This window comes from Bubalus bubalis, chromosome 14 (assembly GCF_019923935.1).
Source record: "Bubalus bubalis isolate 160015118507 breed Murrah chromosome 14, NDDB_SH_1, whole genome shotgun sequence".
Classification (NCBI taxonomy): Eukaryota; Metazoa; Chordata; class Mammalia; order Artiodactyla; family Bovidae; genus Bubalus; species Bubalus bubalis.
In genome coordinates this window covers 23,242,309-23,266,327 of record NC_059170.1, presented here as the reverse complement: position 1 = coordinate 23,266,327, position 24,019 = coordinate 23,242,309, and the positions used below count along the sequence as shown (strand labels likewise).

At 49.2% G+C, this 24,019-nt stretch overlaps 1 long non-coding RNA gene across 1 annotated transcript in view; it reads right to left on the bottom strand.

Moving 5' to 3' along the window:
• LOC112578752 overlaps positions 1-24,019 on the bottom strand; it is a 56,475-nt gene that overhangs the window by 234 nt on the left and 32,222 nt on the right. The window lies entirely within an intron of this gene.

Sequence of the window (24,019 nt, the reverse complement as noted above, 5' to 3'; positions counted from 1 at the left end):
TGCAAACACAAAGGTTGACATTTCTGGAGTGTTCACTCCGGCCCGGCTCCGCGCCAAGCGTTTCCGGGCGTGATCTCCACTCTCAACCTGGGGAGGTAGGGCCGGTGATCATCACGTTTTGGAGCAGAGGAGCCCGGAGCCCGGAGATGCTTAGGAAGTGATCCAAGGTCACACGCAGGGCCCTAAAAAGGCTCGGGAGCCTTAGCTGAAAAATGGCACAGTGGAAGAGTGTCAAAGACAAAATACATCAGACAATGGGAGAGGTGATTTTTTTTTTTTTTTTTCAAGCTCCTGCAATGGAGAAGCACCCGCGAGCCCAAGACCACGGTGTCTGGGCCGGGCCGGTTTGCCTGACTTTTATAGGGTGGAGTAGACAGGTTACAGGTGGGGGATGTTTTACAATCAGGGGAAGTCGTCTCAACCAGCCGAACAGGAAATGTTTATCTCTGTGTCTAGTTTCAGATGGCACAAACAGTTCTAACCTCAGCTAATCAACCAGGAGACAAAGAATGGGAAGGTCTTTGTTTGGCCTTAGCAGGCTCAGGCAAAAGCGAAAAGGTCACAGGCAAACAAGGGGAGTCTAGTCTTAGGGGAGCCATGAGAAAGATGGATAGAGTCTTATCTAAGTATTATGGAGAAGGTGGTGGCTTGCAGTAAGCCATTTACCAGAACAAAATGGGTTGCTGCTGCTAAGTCACGTCAGCCGTGTCCCACTCTGTGCGACCCCATAGACGGCAGCCCACCAGGCTCCCGTCCCTGGGATTCTCCAGGCAAGAATCCTGGAGTGGGTTGCCATAATGGGTAGAGGGACTGCAAAAAAACAAAAGGTTGAGGAGATTTCTTAACCATCCATATTTTCTATGGGCACAGGTAAAGTTTAACATTGTCAAAAGGTTGGCAGATGGTAAGGCAGAAGCTCTGATTTCCTGTGACAGCAGCTTTGCTGAGTGGTTTAGAACCACTGCCTTGTGGGGCCCTCGTCCTCAATAAATATAAACGCCCCTTTAGTCAGCTCCCCTGGGGTTGTGACCTTGGGCAACTCATCTGACCTCTCCTCATACAATGGGAGCCATAACAAAATACCCACCCTATAAGATATAAGTCCCCCACATACAAACAAGTTCCTTTCCAAGAGTGTGTTGGTAAGTCCAGTTTGTTCGTAAGTACAACAAAGTCACCCTAGGTACCCAACTAACACCTAGCTATATAATACTGTACTGTACTAGGTTTATCATACTTTTTTTACACAAATTATACATTAAAAAAACAAAAAATAAAACATTTAAAATCTTACAGTATCTTGAAAAGTACAGTGGTACAGCACAGCAACTGGCATACAGGGGCACGTTCACGTCTTTGAAAGTTCCTAACTTAAAGTTTGTATGTGGGGGACTTGCTGTATTATTATCAGTGAGAGCCTAAACAGTAAGCACCAAGCAAAGCACCTGGGTCATGGTAGGTGCATCATTCCTGTTAGTATGAGTGCTAGCATTTTCTCAGGAAGCAGAGGTGTCAGGATTTGAATTCCAGCAACACGGTTTCAGAAACTGCGAGCTCACCCAGGTGCACAGCCAGATCTCTGTGTACGGCTTCAGTTCTCCAACACCAGATACATCCAAAACCTGTGTCCCAGGTACTGGGTGTACAAGAAAAGGAGCAGGCCCTGCCCTCCTGGAGGGGGTCATCCTGCAAGGCTGGCCAACCCCAGACAATAGCAGGAATGCCACAGTGGCCATGGGAGCTCTGCAGAGGTGCCAAACCTGGGCTTGGGGCTGGCTTTGGGAAGGCATGGTGGACATGCCCCAGATACCCAGGACAGCTGGCACAGAGGATTGGCAGCCATGACCCGAGCCCCATCAGATTTCCACCCAGACCCCCTCCTCAAGAAGCAGCTTCCACGCCCTGGAGCTGACTAGTGGCTCCTGAATCCTGGTTCTCTGATCCGTTGCCCAGGCCTGTCCCTGAGCCCAGGCAGGACCAGGAGACTGGAGAGGAAGCCCTTGAGGGTGACAAGAGCCAGGCTTGCAGGCGAGAAGGGGCGGGATTACAGCCAAGCCAAGATTTATGGGCCCCATCATAATAATGAAAGAAAGAAAGAAAAAAGGGACGCGTGTTCGGCAATGCCCAGGGACCAGGGCTGCTGCCCTATTACCAAAAATGTCGTAGCTCTCGACTCTGCAAATTAGCATAAAACATGCTGTTTTGCATCTATTTGCATGTAATTTACATGCTAATAACTTGACGCCACAATGCACCCAGTCCCCTAAGTGGCTTCTGGTCCTTGCTTTTCTCCCAGCTCCTGCCCCTTGTCTTGCTTTGAGAAAACCAGGGGATCTTGGTTCTAGGCTAGGCTGAGCCACTCAATCCCTGTGGGACCTGGACTGGTCCCTGTCCCTCTCTTGAGTCTCAGTTTCCTGACTGTGAGCTGAAGGAGACAAACTGAGCAGGAGTTCTCAAATTATGCTCCAGTATCCCCCTTGAGGGCTGCAGACACAGAGACGGGGAAGCAGGTGGGGCAGGCACCCCCTCCCTCTATCCCCTTGAACAGCTGGGCTTCTGAGTAAAATTTCTCTTGAGCAATGCAGAGCCTCTTGTTAAAAACAAAGACCAAAAAGTTTGCAAACAAACAGACTCGGTTATCTTAGAGTCTTTCTAAGTCTTTCCAGTTCAATATTCTCTTAAGATTTGAATAATAATACCAATCAGAGTTAAATATAGCACTTACCATGGGACAAGCAGTGTTCTAAGCACCAGACACAGTCTTCCAAGCACACATAACTCAGTCTTCAGACAACCCTTGAAATAGATGCTATTATTATACTCCCATTTTATAGATGAGTAAACTGAGGCACAGAAAATAATTTACCTAGGTTCAAATAGCCACTACATGGGAAAGTGAAGATTCAGACAGTCTATCTCTAGAGTCTGCACTGAATTTAGTCAAGTCAACCCTTCCATTGTATAGATGAGGATACTGAGGCCCAGAGAGGGAGATTGAAAATTTCTAAGCACCACAGCTAAACTGGCACTTGAACCTTGCTTCCTGCATGAGCCCCAGGCTCTTTGCCATCTGGGGAAAGGTGAACAGAAAAGGGAAGTCTGGAGTTTCATAGGTGCTCAGGACTACTTCTCTCTGGGTCTAATGGGCTTGCCAGGGTGAGACATGCTTTCTACCCGGGTTACTACCAGAGCCTGCTTCCTCCTCCTCAGCCAGCCTCATCCCAGCTGGTGGACCTTGGGGAACAGGCCCTGAAACCAGCCAGGATGAGCCCCTAAATCAGGACAGACAGCAGGCTAGTGAGAGCACCAGGTGTGCCTGTCAGAGCCAGCACACAATGCCCTGGCCGGCTGTGCAGGTGGAGCAACTGCCCAGGGGGGCGCCACTGCAGGGGGCTGTGGGGCTTTATCTCTGCAGAGGCAGACAGTGCCAGGCCAGCAGGTGCTCAGCGCTCCCCCTCGGGGGTCTGGCTGGGAAACCCCCAGATGTAGGGACGACTGGCCTGCCCAAGCGGTGCCCCCCTGTGGGTCTAGTCATCCCTCTCTTGATTCAGTATCCCTCGATGGCACCCTGGCCCTTCTCACGTCCCTGTCTGACCTGCCACCTCTCACCCTGCTCCAGCCACCTGGCCTTCTCTCTGCTCCTCCCCGACACCTCCAAGCTCAGTCCTACCTGGCCCCTTTGCACTTGCTGTTTCCTCCAACTGGAACACCCTGCTTGGCTGCTTCGTGCCCTTCAGATCTCAGCTCCAGCCCTCAAACCTTCCCTGACCACACCCTCCAAAGCTCTGCCTCCCTTCCCCCTCACTCGCTAGCACTTAACCTTGATGTCTTCTCTGCCATTATTACAATCTGAATTTATCTTGTTTATTTATGTGTCTCCTCATTTAGTGCCTGTCTCCACCACTAGACCCTCACTTCAGGAGAGTCAGGACCATGTCTGTCTTATAGAAATATAGTTCTCAATAAATATTTGTTGAAGGAAAGAAATACAGAGGGAAGACAGTAGCTGCTGAAGATTTATTTGGTTAGTTTCCTCCACCTCCCCCTCCCCAACTCTGCCCTAGAATGTTAGCTCCATGGTGGGTGGGCGGTGGGGGGCGGGGCGGCGGGTACAGGCATTTATGCCTGTTTTTGTCATCTCTGTGATTCCCAGAGGCTAGCACTGTGCCTGGCACACAGTAGGTGTTCAATAAATATTTGTACATGAAGGATCCTGGGCAAGTTCCTTCCTTCTGGGGACCTCCATCTCCATCTCCTCATCTGAAGCCTGGACTTGAGAATCCCTGTCACCTTCACCAGGACCACAAAAGGGAGAGTGCAGTCTGTCCTCACTCCTCCGTGGGGAGGCAAACGGGGCAGCTGGTGGAACTCCAGGGATTAGGGCCTGAAATCGGCCAGGATAAGCCCCAGGAGGCAAGGGGCAGAGAAACCTGGGTTTCAATCAGGACATGGTTATTACCTGGCTGCATGGCCTTGGGGGAGTCACTGTTCCTCTCTGAGCCTCCATTTCCTCATTTGCAAAAGGGACACAGTCGCTGTGAGGACTGCCGCAAGATGACAGAAGGGAGCACTGTGTACCATGCCCACAGTTGTCATTTCTCATCAGCAAGGCAGTGCAGCATGGAGATCATGACACGCCTCTACCCAGCGTGTTTGTTTCTTATCTAAAGAAGGAAGTCCTAAGGGTACCAACCTAACAGGTCACTGAGGTTGGATTGAGATGGGAAAATGTTATCTAAGTACCTGGCACATGGTAGGGACTTTTACAACCACAGCCCTTAAAGTTTTCAACTGCCTCTGTGGCTGATCTTGATTATGGATTTCCCAAATCATCAGAGCACAGAGGAGACTCGGGGTTAGAGTGGGTGTGGGTATGGTTTGAGTTCAGTGTTGGGGGTGGGCTGGAGAGGATGAGGCAGCAGAGGTATAAGGTCAGGATAAGATCAAGCAGTCCTGAGAGCTGGATAAGGAGTTAGCCTTTATAGTGGGAGCAGGGGGAGCTACAGGATGCATTAAAGCAGGGAAACAAGATGATATGAGTTTAAAAACACTCACTCTGGCTGTCAGTTTTCGGGTGTGGCTGGGATTACTGGTGCTTTCCAAGCCTACGGTCTCCCTTTCGCTTAGTATTAGGACCCTGTAGACACTGCTGAGCACATGGACACTAGAATAGAGACCACACTTCCTAGCCTCTTACAGTCAGGTATGGCCATGTGTCTCCATCCTGGCCAAGAGGGGAAAAGTAGACCACCACATGCAATTCCTGAGAGAGGTCCTTACAGAGAGGCAGAGCATTCTTTGCCTCTTGACCCTTCCCTTGAAATGTAAATATGATGACTGGAGAATAAGCAGCTATTTTGGGCCGTGAGGTGTTGAGGAGTGTGGAACAGTAAGATAGAAGGAATCTGGGTCCCTGTGAACCAAAGAGCCATCTTGCTAGCTTAGGACTGCCGGCCTCCGGACTGTTTATGAGAAAGATAAATCAGTGTTTGTCTCCTTTAAGTCGCTCTTCTTTGAAGTTCTTTTCCACTCACAGCCAACTCCAAAACAGATGCAGTTGGCACAGGTGATCTTGGAGCACTGTGGCCCGTCTTGAGGTGCACAGGGCAGAGAACTCACCTGGGTCTCTTTTCTGCTCATATTGGCCCTGAAGCCCCCGGCCTTTGCAGCCAAGCTCTGCCTGTCCAAAGGCACAGCCCAGGTCAGCCCAACTGGTGGGTATCCCTGGCTGGGCTAAGCTCATGAGGAACTAAGATTAGGACTCCTACTGAGTCCTTCACAGAGAAGGGCTTCTCAGAGTCCTTCTCAGTGCTTCAGAGCTCTGAGAGGCAGGGCAGAGAGAAGACAGTAGACAATGGCAGGATGGCACTGTCCATCCCAGTGGCCACTTCAAGCCCCTTCTCAGCCTCTCAGCCTCTCCACATGGCACCCTTCTTAATGCCCTTTCCCAAACTCACAGATTCCACCACAGCACCCTCCTGCGGCCCCCCAAGGCCTTCAAATTGACATCTAATCTCCTCTCTGGCCCACCATGTCCTTGAAGATGGTGCGCAGCTTTGAATGAGACTCATGAGGACAAATCCCCTCTCTTAGGTGCTCTGTGACTTTGAGGAACTCATTGAAGCATCTTGGATTTAATTTCCTCCTCTGTGAAATGGAAATGACTATAACAACTACTTCCTGAGTCAGCGCAAGGGTTCTGATTATTGACTGTTGAGTAACAACCCACCCCAAATACAGTGTTGTTAACCAGTTTCTTAAGCTCACGGATTCGTATGGGTCAAGAATTCAGACAGAGCACATGGGAGATGGCTTCCTCCCATTCTACAGTACCTGGGGCCTCAGCTGGAAAGAACTGAAGGCCAGGCACCAGAATCATCAAAAGGACTCTGCTCTTACATGTCTGGCAGCCAAGCCTAGCTCAGCTGAGGCTATTAGCTGGAACAGCTGTATGCAGCCTCTCCTTGGGTCATGAGCTTCCTCACAGCATGGCAGATGGGTTCCAAGAGGGAGTGTCCCCTGAGACCCAAGCACAGGTGATTATGGCCACATCTAACCTATCCTCAGAAGTCACACAGTGTCACTTCAGCCATATTTTATTTCTAGAAACCATCACAGGAGGGGTCATAGACCCTGCCCCTTGACAGGAAGAGAGTCAAGGAATTTGGAGTCACATTTTTTAAAATGCTTGAACAATGTGTAGCTCATCATAAGGACACATTAAATGTTAGCTGGAAGAAGTGGCAGTAGTAAAATAGTGGCAGGGTGCAATCCTGTATATACTGAAATAGCCATAAGACACTAGGCATAAAAAAGTTAATGGAGGAGGCACAGAAACAGGTCCCTGGAACCTAACATCCCCACTAGGCTGAAAGACAGAGTTTGGATAATAAGAGCTAATAGGTATTGAGTGCTTACTAGATGGCAGGCACAGAGCCAAGTACTTTCCATGTATGATCTTATATAATCCACATAGTGATCTAACAGGCAGGTCTTAGCTTCCCACCCATTTACTGATGAATAGCCAGGGCTCAGAGAAGCGAGGGCTTCCCGGTGGTGCTAGTGGCAAAGAATCTGCCTGCCAATGCAGAAGCATGAGAGATGAAGGTTCAATCCCTGAGTCAGGAAGATCCCCTGGAGAAGGGAATGGCAACCCTCTCCAGTATTCTTGCCTGGAGAATGCCAGGGATAGAGGAGCCTGGCGGGCTACAGTCCATGGCGTCCCGAAGAGTCAGACACAACTGAGTGACTAATACCTTCATACCAGACAAGGGAAGGGTCTTGCCTGAGCCCACGCAGCTAGGAAGAGGCACAGTCAGGATTTGAACCTAGGCAGCAGGTTGTCAGAGCTGGGCAGCAGGTTGTCAGAGCTGGTCCTCGTTTCCCAAGACGAAGCTGGGCACTAGCCAGCCTGCCAGGTGGAACAGGCCATCCTGACTGTTTGGTGACAGACAGGGAGGGCTCGTGCTACTGGATGGAGAGCCAGGACCAGGAGGTTTGTCAGCTGCAAGCCCACAGTCACAGGCTGGGGGAAGGGGGCCAAGACCTCCGTCTGGAGGGATGGGGGAGGGGGACAGTGAAGAGAGCCCAAAGAACAAGACAGAACCCCAGAGGCAGCAAAGCACTAAGGGATGATGATAAAGCCTGGGTCACCAGAACTGAGCCTCAAGATCACAGGGGGGCTCTGACCTCTGTTCCCTGGAGCACCCACCAGGCGGTCACTGGTCCCCCGCCTGGAGCAGGACTCAGCCTGCCACTGGAAGCCAGGAGGACTCGGTGTAGTGGGAGGAGCAGGAGGATGGGGAGGGAACACCACTCCATACCCCAGCCAGGAGGGGACTCACCATAGTTCCAGGTGCATAAGGGAGGCAGAACACTGCCGGGGGCTGGGTGGCTCTCTCCCACTGCCAGTGGGGTGCTGCTGGCCTTGGCTCCTCCTCTCAACTGCTCGCTTTCCCTTCCTTCCTTTCTTTCTTATTTCCAGCCAGCCCTCCTTCCATACTTCCTTCTATCCTTTCTTCCATGCCTTATTTCCATGCTCCCCTTTTCCTCTCTCCTTCCTTCTTGCCTTTCTGGCATTCCTTCCCCCTTATGAAATCTCACAGGGAGAAGCTACATTCCCCAAAGGCAAGGGTCAACCTGGTCCTAACCTGGTCATGACCATGGACTTCTTCATAAAATGAAGCATGTCTGCTGAGTCATCACAAAGCCAGTCCTAAGGGTGTCATGTGTCTGTGATGAGCTCCTTCGACTCTCCCCAAATCAGATACTGTTGTATCTGCCAAGTCTTCTCTACCCCAGAGTCAGAGGGCATCTCCCAGAGCACATGAGTACCCTGAGTGTTACTAGAAGGCAGCTTCAGGGGCACTGGATTATGAGCTGGATCGCCTTGGCCTAATTGCTCAGTGCCTCTGAGCCCTGGTTTTCTTGGCTGAAACCACTTCACAGGTTGAGAAGAGGGTGGGACAGAACAACAGCTGTGCCCAGTCCCAGGAGGACTCTGTCTCCACCAGTCCCCTGCTGGCACAGGCCTCTGACCTTTCTCCCAGGCCCATGAGGCAGAGCCAACTCCCAGCTGACATTGGCAAGCAGCTAGGAGGGTGGACCGGCAGGCTGTCAGGGCCGGCCTTGTGCCCAGAGAACCTTCTGTGCCACTGTTCCTCGGCCAGGCAGGCCCAGCCCACCAGCCACTTCTCGTGTCCCTGGCAGGACAAGGCTGGAGGCCCCTCCTCTCTGCCTCTTGCTCAGTTGACCATGGTGGCTACCCTCCTCCCCCCAGGCCCTGGAAACAGAAGTCTCCAATATAAATGCAAATTCGCTGTGGTCCCTAGTCTCAGGCTGGCAGCTCCAGCCTGTACCACAGGCTGGGGACCTGAGCTGACACTGGCCCAGAGCAGATAAGCCCCTCTGGGCCACCCCCGCCCCAGGCCCTGCCCACTCCTCAGCCTGTCAGCTCCACAAAGACCCCAGGGAGTCCCAGGCCTTCCCCTACCCTGCCCCAGAACGCCTGTGATGAGCTTGCGAAGCCCCCCTCACCATAATCAAGAAGGACTGCAATCCTCAAATAGTGGTGATATTCTACTTCCTGAGCCTCCTATTCTAGCCTCCTGGGCTGGCAGGGGCAAAGCCTCAAAGCAGAGAGAAGGGCAAGCAACATGGGCCAATCTCTGCCCTCATAACCCACCAAGCTCAGGTTCACCACTAGCCCACAGCATCCCTTGGTGTGAACCAGGAACAGCCACCCCCTCTTCCTGGCGCCAGGTGGCCTCTTAGCTTACCCTCTTAGCTGGGTACCCTTGAGCCCAGCACTTGTACAACGTAAGCGTGGCCCAGCTCCTCTTTGGGACTTGGTCACCTTTCTGGCCGAGGGATCACCTGGAGAGACCTCTGGGTATTGCACAACTCCTCGAACACAGAGGCCCTAGAACTGGACAGGGCAGTCCCATGGGTACGAGCTCTTCCGGTTGGGGTGTCTTATCATCCTTTCATTCCTAGGTCCCAGAAACTCCTGTCCATAAGCCACAACTCTAGGACACTTAACAAGGGAGCCAGGTGACTCTGGCAGAAGCACCTGTGAGCCACATGAGACTGAGTGGCATAGGTCTGAGGTCATGAGTAGGGCTGGGTACAAATCCAGCTCATTCATGGCGCCAGCTTCAATGTCACCTCCTCGGAGAAGCCTCTCCTGATGACCTCATGTGGCACAGTCCTTTCCTTACCTCCGTATCTTTTTGCCCTGTTGGTTTTCTTCATAGCAGTTATCATTATGTGAAATTACCTCATTCATGTATGTCTTTCTGTGGTTGTTTTCTGCCTTACTTTTGCCTTACTGGAATTCAAGTTTCTACAAGAGCAGGCACCATGAATTGATAACTTCTCCCTCGACACTTTCTGGGAAGTGATGGATCCGACGCCAGAGGGTGAGTGTAAAGTGTTCATGGAGACAGCCAAGGTTGCTTAGAGAGCCAGCACACAGCAGGCACTCAGTAAATGCTAATGGTTATCGTTAACTGTTGTCATCAAAGGGTTGTGGGTGTCCTGGCCCCAGAGGTCCAAGCCTGATATACTTCTTCACAAATTCCAAAGCCACCACTAGAGCCAAGTCCTCCTCTCCCATGTATTCACCCCATAAGCGTGTGTGTGTGTGTGTGTGTGCGTGTGTGTGTGTGTCACTCAGTCATGTCCAACTCTTTGCAACCCCTTGGACTGTAGTCTTCCAGGCTCCTCTGTCCGTGGGATTCTCCAGGCAAGAATACTAGAGTGGGTTGCCGTTCCCTTCTCCAGGGGATCTTCCCTAACTTCCCAACCCAGGGTTTGAACCTGAGTCTCCCACGTTGCAGACAGATTCTTACCATCTGAGCCACCAGGGAAGCCTGCTCACCCCATGAGCAGCACGAGCAAATTGCTTCTTCCCTCCAGGCCTCCATTCCTCTCTGTAAAGGAATAGGGTAACCTCCCCCATAGCCTGAAACTGCACAAAGTTGCTACAAGTATTAAGTGACAATGAAGAGGGAAAGACACTTGTTAGTCCCTACATATGTTTTCAGTAACATAAAGAATGACTTGCCCCTCCTCTGAATAGGATGTCTCCATCTTCTGGAGCTGCCCAGAGTCCTCTCTAGAGTCCTGAGGCTTTGCTGTTCCCTGACCCAACCCAGCCATGTCTTAGACTTCTTCAAAGGAGGGGGTTTCCATCAAGGCAGAGTTTCTCAAAGTTTCGACACAACTATACCACCTCTCCCCACCAACTCTTTCTTTCTTTCTGTTTGTATTTCATATAATTTACTCAATATTTTTCTTTAAATTGTCTCATTAAAAAAATAATAAATAAAGCCAGTTCTCACTAGTGGAAAACTTTACATCACTGCCATAAACAAAATTTAGTATCAATTAATAATTTTAGATTATGTTGATATTTGCTAACATAAATATTTATCTATTAAAAGTGTGATACTCCTAGCAAGATGAGGGTCCTATTCTAAGGTTTTCAAGTTCTCAAGCTGAGCATTCTCTGGGGGACTTTTTTTATTTTTCGGTTCACTGGGAAACTACTTCATGAGAAAGCTTACTCAGTCGCAGTTGGAAGCAGCTGTAAGTGACACTATTATCAGCTCAACACACAGAAAAACTAGTTGGGGCGGCCACTCACGCCATTCCAAATATGATTAATTAGAGGCTTCTTTGGCAGTCCACTGCAGAGCTTCCACTGCAGAGGGTACAGGTTTGATCCCTGATCGGGGAGTTAAGATCCCACAAGGCATGCAACGTGGTAAAAAAAAAAAAAGAAAGAAAGAAATACAATTAGTTAGCAGAGAAGTAACACCCAGGCCAGTCTCAACAGGTATTTCTTGGCTCTTTCTGTTCAACACCACCTAATAAAGGCGTCTTACCTGTGAGGGGAGTGGGAAGGAGAGGGGTAAAGTCTTCTTCCCGTAGAGGGACCATCTCCATGCCTGCAACCAAACCTACCTCCTAACTACTCCCAGCTCAAAACACAGTCTCCAGGACCCCCTACCTGGTGCCATCCATCTACTTTGCTGATTCTAGACTCTTGGGAAGGGCAATTTAATACAATGTCATGTTGTTCTGGGAAGGGAATCAAGTAAGACCTCTGGCAAATTTGGTACAATGGATCAGAAATCTTTAATTGGAGGGGCAATTTCTCTCCTAGGACTTTATCTACGAGAAATCACCATGAATGTAGACCAAATAGCTGCAGGATGTTGTTGACAAATCTGTTGATAATAATGAAAAGCTGAAAACAACATAGGCGATGAAAACATGCATAGGGGATTCAGTAAATAGTATGTTTCATGCAATAAAAAACTATGCAACCATTTACCAATAATGCTGTAGAATTTTAGACATAGAAAAATGTTCATGTTATATTCTTAAGTAGAAAGTATTAATCACTCAGTCATGTTTGACTCTTTGCAACTCCATGGACCATAGCCCGCCAAGCTCCTCCATCCATAGGATTTTCCAGGCAAGAATACTGGAGTGGGTTGCCAATTCCTTCTCCATGGGATCTTCCCGACCCAGGGATAGAACCCGTATCTCCTGCATTGCAAGAAGGAGATACTTTTTACCATCTGAGCCACCAGGGAAGGCCCCATAAGTAGAAAAGTAGCTATAAAATAGGACATACAATATGTCTTATTTTTAATATATGTACAAATGTACTGTAGAAAGATTAGGATGGATTTGTGTTGGAGAAAATTTCTCAAACAAGAAGCAAAAAGTCCAAACCATAAAAGGCAAATATTAATAAACTAATCTACATTAGAATTAAGACTGTTCAAAGTTCACCATAAAAAACTGAAAAAATAAGCCGCAAACTGGAAAATGTTTGTAACAATCTGACAAAGATTAGTATTCAAAGTATATAAAGAGTTCCTACAAATCAACAAGACAAAGACAATCAAAAAGAAAAATAAGCTGAAAATTTGAACAAACACAGAAAATAGAAAACATGAACAGCCAATGAGCATATGAAAAGATGCTCAACCTTTTAGTAAATCAGGAAATCCAAATTAAAAGCTCATTTCATGTTCACTAGATCGGCAAAACCTAAAAGGCTGAACAAATTCAAATGTGATCACTTGCATGGAATAAGGAAAGCTCCTTGACACTGGTTTTAGCGGGGTCAATCTGTACAACTTTGGAGAACAACTTGTCATTATTCTGCACTTACTCTACAACCCAGCAATCCCATTCCTGGATATATTCTAGAGAAACTTATACCTGTGCACAGGAAAGGTGGGCAATGATGCTCAGGTTGGCAGGACAGAGCCCTCAGCCTCCTGCCCTTCAAAGTGAAAGCGTCAGTTGCTCAGTCGTGTCCGACTCTTTGTGACCCCATGGACTATAGCCCACCAGGCTCCTCTGTCCATGGGATTCTCCAGGCAGTACTACTGGAGCGGGTTGCCATTCCTTTCTCCAGGGGGTCTTCCTGACCCAGGGGTTGAATACCTACTTCCCACATTGCAGGCAGATTGTTTACCATCTGAGCCAAAGATGCCTAAAGCACCTGATGAATTCATCTCCCTTCCACCCTGCCTTCTGGCTTTCTTTCATTTCATTTGCCCTGGGGCTGGGCCCTAACTCTTGCACAATTCTGGGTGGTGTGATTCAGCCTTCAGCCTTGTTGGGCAACCATGGATGGGCAAGCAGATCTCAGACTCATCAAATGAGTGGAAGTAGTGAGATGAGCCGGAGCTTCAGTGACTCTCCCAGGGGCCAGGGAGAGGCCAAGAGTGTTGGGAGAAGTGGTAGGTTTGCAGGCACAGCTGGCTCACAGACCACTCCGCTGCTGTACAAAAGACCAGGCAGCTCGATACAAAATCATAAGAAGCATCTCTAAGATACACTGCCAAGGGGAAGAAAGCAGGCAGAGCAGCTACCCTTGTAAAGTGTATATACGTGCATTCACTTATGTGCAGAAAATACTTCTGAGCCCAGAAAACTGGTGTCCAGAGAGGAGGAGCAGTGGCTAACCGTCAACAGTAGGAGAGATTTCCTTTCATTCCATCCCTTTCTGTACCTTTTTATTTTGTATGCTGTATATGATCCTATGGGGAAATAAATACAGTAATTAAAAAATGGAAACAAAATGCAATCATATTAAATATAACACCAATGTAACTATTTGGTGATTCCAATCTGTTGTTGATCACCATTGACATAATGCTGCTTTGTAGACACATAATTAAACTTTATTGCTTTGAATTTTAGAAAGTTTTCATTATTTTTTATTTGGCTGTGCCGGGTCTTAATTGTGGCATGTGGTATCTCAGCTGTGGCATGCAGGGTCTAGTCCCCTGACCAGGGATCAAACCCGGGCTCCTGCTTTGGAAGCTCATAGTCTTAACTGCTGAACCAACAGGGAAGTCCCTGGGAAGTTTTGAAAATATTTTTCCAGTCAACTTTTATAGGTTTCAGGACCCTATGGCTTCTTGCATTGCCCCTTCCAGGTCAAAGGCATAGAGCAGGCCCCTTCAGCACCTATGCCCAGCAGCGCACTGATTCCCCAAGGGCTACTTTAGGCCTGCATCCCTTTGATTTAAATCATCTTTTGGGTCGTACCTCAGGGTTGCTCTGTATCTCAAGTGGGTCCATGGGGAACTGGCATGGCCCTCCCCTTACTCAGGAGCAAAAATACCCAAGGTCACTTTCTCGACCTCAGTCTCCCAGTGGTCTCTATGGTACATGTGTGTCTTCCCACCTGAGATACTCGGCTGTCTCCCACTCCTCCTCCCCTTGCTCACGCTTGTATAGCCCCACTGGTTTCCCTGTTCCTCAACTCCCACCATGTCAGGAAGCATTCTAAGATGGCACCCAAGATTTCCAACCCTCTAGGTGTGCCTGTCCAGCATAATCCCCTGGGCTGTGACTAGGATGGAGTTCACTCCCATGATTAGGTTAGGTTATATGGCATAGCTGACTGTGTGATGAGATGGTTGGATGGCATCACTGACTCAATGGACATGAGTTTGAGTAAACTCCAAGAGTTGGTGATGGACAGGGAAGCCTGGCATGCTGCAGTCCATGGGGTCGCAAAGAGTCCAACGTGACTGAGCGACTAAACTGAACTGACTGTGCCAGACTTGGGACTCACAGAGGTGTGAGCTAAATGGATCTTGTTTTCAGCCACTAAATCAATCCCTGGGTCAGGAAGATCCCCAGGAGAAGGCAATGGTAACTCACTCCAGTATTCTTGCCCGGGAAATCCCATGCACAGAGCAGCCGAGTAGGCTACAGTCCATGCGGTCGCAGAGTCGGACACGACTGAGTGACTTAGCACGCACGAACGCCAGGTCTTCGTTGCAGCCTGTGGGATCCCCAGTTGTGGCATGCAGGATCTAGTTCCCTGGCCAAGGATTGAACCAGGGCCCCCTGCTTTAGGAGCTTGGAGTCTTAGCCACTGGACCACCAGGGAAATCTCCATAGAACCCTATTTTTATCCAGTGTGTTGTAATCATTTATTCACTGTCATCATTTTTTCTGATGCTCAAATCATCCCAGCAGTTCCTAGGCTCTGCTGACATGTCCCCAGCATTACTTGAGCGCTTCTACTTATTTTATAGCACAAAGTAGACGTTCCAGGCTTACTGTGTACTTTCCTTGGGCCAGCTCTCAAGTCAGTCATTTCCCCAAGGATTCCTGGTTCCTTTCAGTGGACAATGCTACATTTAGCAACCAAGATTTGGTGTTATGAGTACTCATTGCTATGCGGGTATTAGTGCTCTTAGGCTCTCTTTGTGGATAGAGCTGAGAAACACATGTCTGGGGCACAGACACACAAATTTACATCTATGCGTATCTGTCTATACTTATCTAATGCCATTAGCTCACCCTGATTCCCCCAGCACCACGGGGTTCACACTAGTCTTTTCCATTTCCATATCTGTGATTCCCTTCTCTGACCCGTCCTCATTCAGCTGCTTTTCCATGACTGGTCCCACATCCTGCCCACCACCTGCAACAAATATTGGAAAAGGGAAGGAGGAAAGAGGAAGCTGAAATTAAAAACTTTTTTTGAACTAGTACAAAAATTAAAACTATAGAAAAGAACATAGTGAAAAATCTCCCTCCCACCCATCTCATTCCAATCCTGGTCCTGTCCACAGCTAACAAGTATTATTATTAGTTTGTTATATGCACAAGCTGGTTTTAAAATATTTTTTATTTCCCCCCTCTTTTACCCAAAGCATTCCAGACATCCCTTTTATTTGTCAATATATCTTGGAGATCTTTCTGTATCAGTACATAAAAAGCGAACTCACCCTTTTTGTAGTTGTATAGTCTTCCTCTGGCTAGTCCATACTTCATTTAACTTTATTTAAATGATAGACATTTAGACACATCTGAGGTGAAACAAGACTAAACTGAGCTAAACAAGACTGCAGTGAATAACCTTGAATGTATTCATTTCACATGTGTCCATACACATCCACAGAATACATTTTCAGAAGTGGGATCATTGGTGTGACCTTATATATTTAAGTGTTTAATGATGAAAGGTCTCCCCTCTTAGAACATCAGCGCCGAGAGGAAAGGGACTCTGTTCTTTTTTTTCCCCTGGCTAAACTGGGTCTTCATTGCAGCCGTGGGCGTCCTCTAGTTGGGGCATGCAGGCTCTTCATTGTGGTGCATGGGCTTCTCAATACAGTGCTTCTCTTGTTGCAGAACATGGGCCCTAGAGCATGGGCTCAGTAGCTGTGGTTTGCAGGCTTAGTTGCTCCACTTAGTATGTGGCGTCTTCCCAGACTAGGGATTGACCCCATGTCACCTGCATTGGCAGGTGGATTCTTAACCACTGGACCACCAAAGAAGTCCAGGGACTGTGTTCTATTCATCACTGTTTTCCCAGCATCCAGAACCATCAGACTGTCAGGCACTCAGTACATACGTATTCACTAAAAGAATGGCCAACGCCCTCTGGTTGTGGACTTGAGTCTCAAACACGAACGGACCATTCACTGTGTGCTAAGTGCTATGCATCATCTTGCTAATCCTCCAAACACCCCTGTGGGGTAAAGACTGTTTGGACGCCCCCACTTTACAGATGAGAGCCCTGAGGCCCAGAGAGGAAACACAATAGGCTGATGTCACACAGCTAATCAATGACAAAGCCACAGTTCCCATCCAGTGAGTCAGACTCTGGAGCCACCAACAACCTCACCTACTGTTCTCAGTACATCTCTTCTCTCCCCACACACAGCTCAGTCTCCCAGCCCCACGTGGCCCCTTCATCTTGATTCATCTACTTTCCTGGTCCTAGCCACTTCTTCTTAGCCTCAACCCCAGCCAAAGGCACCGGCTCCGCACCCTCAGCCAACACAGGACAGATCCAAGGAGAGGCGCTGTCATTTCCATACAGCTGTCCCCAGGAGCCAGGCCCTGCCCAAGCCCCCCCATTTCCCCTGAAAAAGCTGAATTGTCTTGGCTGTTTGGGGGGCACCTCTCGGCACAGGCCGGGCTGCCTGGGCAGGGCCTGGCTGAGCTATTATCCTACATTATCTCACTCCCCTGCTCCTGAAAAGAACCAGTGACTGCTCGCCCCCCTCAGCCCTCCCCTGCCTGCTCCTGTCTTTTACACTTAATTACCTCACTCATTACCCTGCAGCCTGCAGAGGCCGGACCACAACTGGGGCGTGAGTAATCCCCACATCACACACCCAGCCAGCCGGCCAGCAAGGAGCAAATTGCTCACGCAGCCCATAAATAAAGGAACAGGGCCCACTCAGGCCTTCGGAGCAGAAGGACCTTCACGGAGGCTACAGTGTGGGGCAGGCATGGGCCTCAGCTTCCCAGTCGGCCTTTGCCAGCCCTGGTGAGATGATGGCCCCTAGCTGCCCTACCTCTGCTACCCCAGACGGTGACCTTGAACTTCCCCAGGCCACTGAAGTCACAGCTCATTGCCACTGACAGATGGGGCAGCAGGGGCCCACGCACCTTCCTTACCGCAGCCAGGGAGCTGTCCGCATGGCTCCCAGGCTCCCTGTGTGACCTCTCCAGCCATCTCTCACCAGCTCCAACCCCCACACAGAATGCCCCTGTGTCCTCTTTCTTCCTCAGCTCCTCTGCACGTGCTGCTGCCCCCGCTTCCTAAGAACCTTTCCTGAGCATCCACAGACCTTGTTCATGTCTACTCACTTGAGAGACCACCTCCTCCAGAGAGCCTTCCCTAATCCCTCCAGGCTGTGCGAGGGAACCTCATGGACCCATCAAAGCATCAAGCCTCTACGTTGCCACTGGCTTTGCTTGTGTCTTATGAAGGGAGGACTGAGCCACACACATGCCCCTTTGCCTAGTGCCCAGCCTAGGTCCTGGCACGTTACCAGGTCACTTACATGAGTGAGTGAATGAATGAATAAGTGAATGAATGAGGTTGATGACTGGTAAGCTGTCTGTGCTGCATGAAGGGATTTGAACCCCCTTTCCCCTGTGACAAGGGTCTCCCCCTCCCAGGCTGTAGGTTCCTGCACTCCAGGGCCTCTGAGTTCATAAGGGAGGATGATCTAGGACTTCTCTAAGGCTAAAACTTCCCTCCCCCTCTAGAAGGTCAGGCTCAGGCTCTTTCCCTTGCATCACCTTGGCAAACACAAGCTTTTCCCCACTGAGACAAGATAGCCCAGCCTTGGCCAGGAAGTCACCTACACAACCTCTTCTCTTTCACTTCCTACATCACCTCCCACCACTTCTGCTGGTCCATCACCTCTCACAGCACTTCAGGGCAGCTGACCCAGGGGCTGGCTGTGTGGTCAGCTTCTCCTGGCCTGAAGAACTTCATCTCACCCTCCTGCTCCCCTCATAGACCCAGGATACCGGAGGGAACTCAGAAAGGTTCCCTTGGAAAGGCAGGGAGCTCCTAAAACCCGATGGTCCAGAGTTCATGAAACCCTTTTTTATCTGGTGAAGCCTATGGACCTCTCTGAGAATAATGTCTTTAAATTCATAAAATATATAGCATTACAAAGGAAACCAATTATATTTAAAGTTATCAAAATATTAAAAATAAATCTACATTACAGTAACATATATGCTTCTTGATTATGCATTATAGCACAAGGATTTGGCAAAAAACTGTTGCAATTTCCAAGTCATGATGAGTGTAAATGGTATTTCAAGTTATCCGGAACATCTGTAATGTGACAAGAAAATATCTGTGATTTCTATTAGTGACAATGTTACAGGCCCTGTTAATGCCACTATGGTCTGTGGCCTGCATTCATTACAGAAGAAATGATAAATTTCAGAAAGAAGCTAGTGAAATTGAAGGCGCAATCCTTTTTCTATCTCAGTTAATGGTGGGCCTCCTGTATTATTTCTATGGACCCCAGGTTAGGAGCATCTGTGACGGGGAATGACAAGTGTATCTCAAGTAGACTAACATTTCCATTCCTATATCTTGGCAGACATCATTAATCAATTATAGCAGTCTCCCACACTAAGCCCAAACTCAATTCCAAAATCTATCTCAACACTATGCTTTTGGCTACAGCTACCAACCAATCAACATGGGTTCTTAAGCTGAAGTCAATTTGCCATTCCTTGGGGTGGGGAGGGGGCAATGCCATTGTCAGAATGAGATTAAGGGCAAAGAGGCGGTAAAATGAGGTCGAGCAACAGAGCAGAACAGCACAGCAAGAGCGTATTAAACAGCAATAGCGCATTAAACAGCAGAGACATTACTTTGCCAACAAAGGTCCGTCTGGTCAAAGCTATGGTTTTTCCAGCAGTCACGTATGGATGTGAGAGTTGGACCATAAAGAAGGCTGAGTGCCGAACAATTGATGCTCTCACACTGTGGTGCTGGAGAAGACTCTCAAGAGTCCATTGTACAGCAAGGAGATCAAATCAGTCAATCCTAAAGGAAATCAAATATTCATTGGAAGGACTGGTGCTGAAGCTGAAGCTCCAATACTTTGGCCATCTGATGCAAAGAGCCAACTCACTGGAAAAGAACCCTGATGCTGGGAAAGACTGAGGGCAGGAGGAGAAGGGGCAACAGAGGATGAAATGGTTGGACAGCAACATCAACTCAAGGGACATGAGTTCGAGCAAACTCCAGGAGATAGTGAAGGACAGGGGATCCTAGTGTGCTACAGTCCATGGGGTTGCAAAGAGCTGGACATGACTGAGTGACTGAACAGCAACAACAGTACAGGGAGAAGGCATAAAAGCAGAACAGCCTAATGTACGTCAGCCGGACAAACAGTCACCAAAAAGCTTATGAAATATCTGGACAAGTCACTAGAAGTCCAATATCTAGAGTGAGGAAGGTGACAGTCCCTTTCTGCTCAGCTCTGCTTATATATTTTGGGGAGTTCTGTGTTCAGTTCTGGGCCCCACACTCTCAGAAAAACATCAAAAACTGGAACATGGTTCAGGGAAGCAACCAGGATGGGCAGATATGCGGAAAGCATATCCTGTACCACTAATTTACTCATGTGAACAGGTTCTAAGACTTTCCTCTGAGTCACCTTGTGCTGGGAGCTGGGGACACCAATAGGAGCAGCCCCAGGCCATGGCCCTTGGAGTGAACTTGGAAAGAACTGGGTGTCTTCCTATCCCTGAAGAGCCATTCTGGACCAGAAGGATGGAACCTGTGGTATTCCACTCAATCTGGGGAAAATATTACTACTGGAGTTTCTGGCTTCCCAGGTGGCACTAGTGGTAACCCACCTGCCAATGCAGGAGACATTAGAGACTGAGGGCTAGATACCTGGGTCGGGAAGATCCCCTGGAGGAGGGCACAGCAATCCACTCCAGCATTCTTACCTGAAAATCCCATGGACAGAGGAGCCTGGCGGGCTACAGTCCACAGGGTCACAAAGAGTCGGACACAGTTGAAGCAACTCAGCATGTACCCTGGAGTTTCCAGACAATGGCTGCTGAGTCATCAAGGATCCATGGTAGCAAACACGCTTGAAGAATCTCCAAGAGGGTCAGACACCAGGATAAGAGGCTTCTTGTGTCCAAAATAAAAAAGAAGAAAAAAATAGGTCATAGGCCTGGCCTGAGGGAGATGTCCCTGCTAAATGGGCCCCAAGGCCAACGCTGGAGGCTGAGTCCCTGATCTTTGTCCCTGGTGCTTTTGGACACTCAGTGTAGAGGCTGACATACTCTAGCCAGTGTGTCATGGGCTTAGGGCTGACTACATGACTGTCCCTGGCTAAGAGGACATGGGGGAGGCCAGTACCGACCCTGCTAGTGGGAGGAGGGGACTCATCAGACCAGGTAGTTGGAAGGTTGTGGGCAATTGAAAGGAAGGTCACCTGTCCACTCCAGTCACCAAGGGTTGGGTTCCTCTGCTGTGCCTGACTCTGTGCTCAGCACTTTCCTTGGATTGTCTCTGTTAAGCATCTCCTCTCTCCCCAGGGTGTGACGCCTCCAGCGTTGGCCTTGGGGCCCATTTAGCAGGGACATCTCCCTCAGGCCAGGCCTATGACCTATTTTTTTCTTCTTTTTTATTTTGGACACAAGAAGCCTCTTATCCTGGTGTCTGACCCTCTTGGAGATTCTTCAAGCGTGTTTGCTACCATGGATCCTTGATGACTCAGCAGCCATTGTCTAGAAACTCCAGGGTACATGCTGAGTTGCACATTTGACAATGCACATTTGACAGGTAAGAAAAGCAAGACCCAGAGGAATTAAGTCATTTGCCCTGTTCTTTTAACTCCTCCACAGAGGTGGGCCAGCTGAAGCAGAGGGAATCACTATCCACTTTGAAGCCAACCCAAACAGGTGAGTTCTAGGTGCCCCCAGACCTGGGATCTCTAGGACTGCAGACTGCACCTGCCACAGCCAATGCAAGTGTGGATTCCCTGTATCCCAACCAAGCACCTGCTGCCTTCTGGACTCTATGCAAAAGTCATCTTTTCAGAGAGGTTCCTTACACACCCCATCTAAAACAGCCCCATTCTATCTCTGCCCCACATCACTTGTCTTCCTGACACTTTGTAAATAGGAAGCTGGCATATCTACCTGTTTATTATTTATTATCTGTCAGTACAGTAGGGTGGACATGAGCTGCCTGAGAGCAGGTTTTTATTCTGTCCACTGCTGCATCCTCAGTTCTGAGCATGGTGCCTGGCACAGAGTAGATGCTCAGTAAATATCTGAAGACTTATGAGCTGTGAGCCCTTGGGCAATTTCTTAACTTGTCTGTGCCTATGTGGTCCTTTATAACCTGAGTGTCATCATACTACATCCAAAAGCGGTCATGAAAATTCCATGAGTTCATGCTGTATCACAGCCAAGGAGGAAGAGAAGTTGCTCAGACATGTCCAACTCTTTGCGACCCCATGGACTGTAGCCCACCAGGCTCCTCTGTTTGTGGGATTGTCCAGGCAAGAATACTGGAGCAGGTTGCCATTTTCTTCTCCAGGGGATCTTGCTGACCCAGGGGTCGAACCCAGGTCTCCTGCATTGCAAGCAGATTCTTTACCCTCTGAGCCACCAGGGAAGCTCCTGTGTCACAGCCAAGAAGACCTTTTAATGAGCCCCTACCATGTGCCAGGTCAGTGGGATTTCACCACAGGGTCTTGACCATTGGAGCCTCAGGAATCGACAGGAGATACTCCTTGGGGCTGAAAGGTTTAAGAGGTCAACAGAGAGAGTGAACTCCACATTCAGAATGGCTGATGTTACTGAGTACCAACTGTGTGTGAACGAGCATCCTAAACATCTCACTGGATTCCCACCTGCTCTGTGAAGGAGGTACAATTAGCATCGTCTTTGACAGCTGAAGAGACGGAGGTACAAAGAGGATAGGTAAGTTGCCCAGGGTAGATAACTCATCCGTAAGCAGCAGAGGAGGGATCTGAACCCAGGCCATCCAGGCTTTATACCTCTCTACTCCCCTGGCCCTCTACAGCCAGAGTGAGAGAGAGGGAGGCTGTGAAGGGGTGCACTTGGAGCCTGTGGGTGTTCTGACTTCTTAGGGGTCTGTCCACTAGTCTGGGGTCAGGCACAGGTCAATATTGACAGCCCCCTGCCTCCATGCACCTGGGCCACCGCCTGACTTTCTCCGGAAGCTGAGGGGTCCCAGCTGGTATATGAGCAGAGGCAGAAGCAGGAGACAGAGCTAGAGGGTGCAGAGAAGGGTTGATTCCTCTGTGCCAGGAGCCCTGGGAGCCCGGAAATGCCAACTCTGCAGCTTCGGCAGCCGCCTTAGCATCTGCCAGGGATGGTTCTCAGCTCAGCTGGTAGGGAAGATATGGAGGCAGGAGAGGCCACCATGGGGTGAAGGAGCCAGCCTTGATCTGGCAGACAGAAGCCTAAAAGTTCCAAAGAAGGCACTTGCTTGTTCCATGCCTCAGTTTTCCCAACTACCAAACAGGGATAGTCAGGGAATGATGCTGATATCCTGAAGCCTGTTCAAGTAGAGCTTCTATTTATCAAGTGTTGATTATGCTCCAGGCCTCATAGAGCCCTATTTAGCCTCAGTTTACAAAGTTGACACAGAGGCACATAGAGGCAAAGTGACTTGCCTAAAATCGCACAGCCTGAAGACGCACAGCTGGGATTAACACTTGGCTCAGGGTGACCCAGGCCCAAACTCTGAGCTATCTCATTTGCTTCAATGTGAGGCTCTTGTGAGACGCTGTTTAGCCTCTCCATCCCTGACACATGCTGAGGGCTTGTCCCAAGGCCCCCTGACCTGGCAGGGAGCCCAGTGATCAGATTCTTGCAACCAGTCCTTTTCAGAGGTTTCAGGGAGTTGCTTAAAGGGTGACCTTGCCATGGTTCAGGAACATTTCAAATTTGGAAGGAAAGATACTTTAATGGGGGAAGGTCAAGGACTGTGGTAGTCAGGATAAGGACTCAATTATCCCCCAAAGGTGGAGAAGGCAATGGCACCCCACTCCAGTACTCTTGCCTGGAAAATCCCGTGGACGGAGGAGCCTGGAAGGCTGCAGTCCATGGGGTAGCTGAGGGTCGGACACGACTGAGCGACTTCACTTTCACTTTTCACTTTCATGCATTGGAGAAGGAAATAGCAACCCACTCCAGTGTTCTTGCCTGGAGAATCCCAGGGACGGGGGAGCCTGTTGGGCTGCCGTCTATGAGGTCGCACAGAGTCGGACATGACTGAAGTGACTTAGCAGCAGTAGCAGCAGCATCCCTCAAAGGAGAGGAAAACCTTGAGAGTTGATGAACTAACCCAAGCTCAGGCCAAAAAGGATCAAGGTGAGTTGGGGGAGATGCATCACAAGGAGGTTTTTCCAGTCAGTTTATTCATTCATTTAAGATACATATTTATTGAGCACTTATTATTTGCCCAGCACTATGTAGGTAATAAGAGTGTGGCAGTGAATGGAAGAGATATGGGCCCCTACCCCCATTAAGGAGCAGTCAGCCCTGGGGGATGCAGAGGAGGGAGACTCCCTTTGGCACCTCTGGCCCTGTTAGAAAGAGGGATTGTATATTTAAGATCAGGGTTTGAATCCTGACACCTAGCTGGGTCTCCGTGGGCAAGCCACTTTGCCTCTCTGAGCCTTGGTTTCTT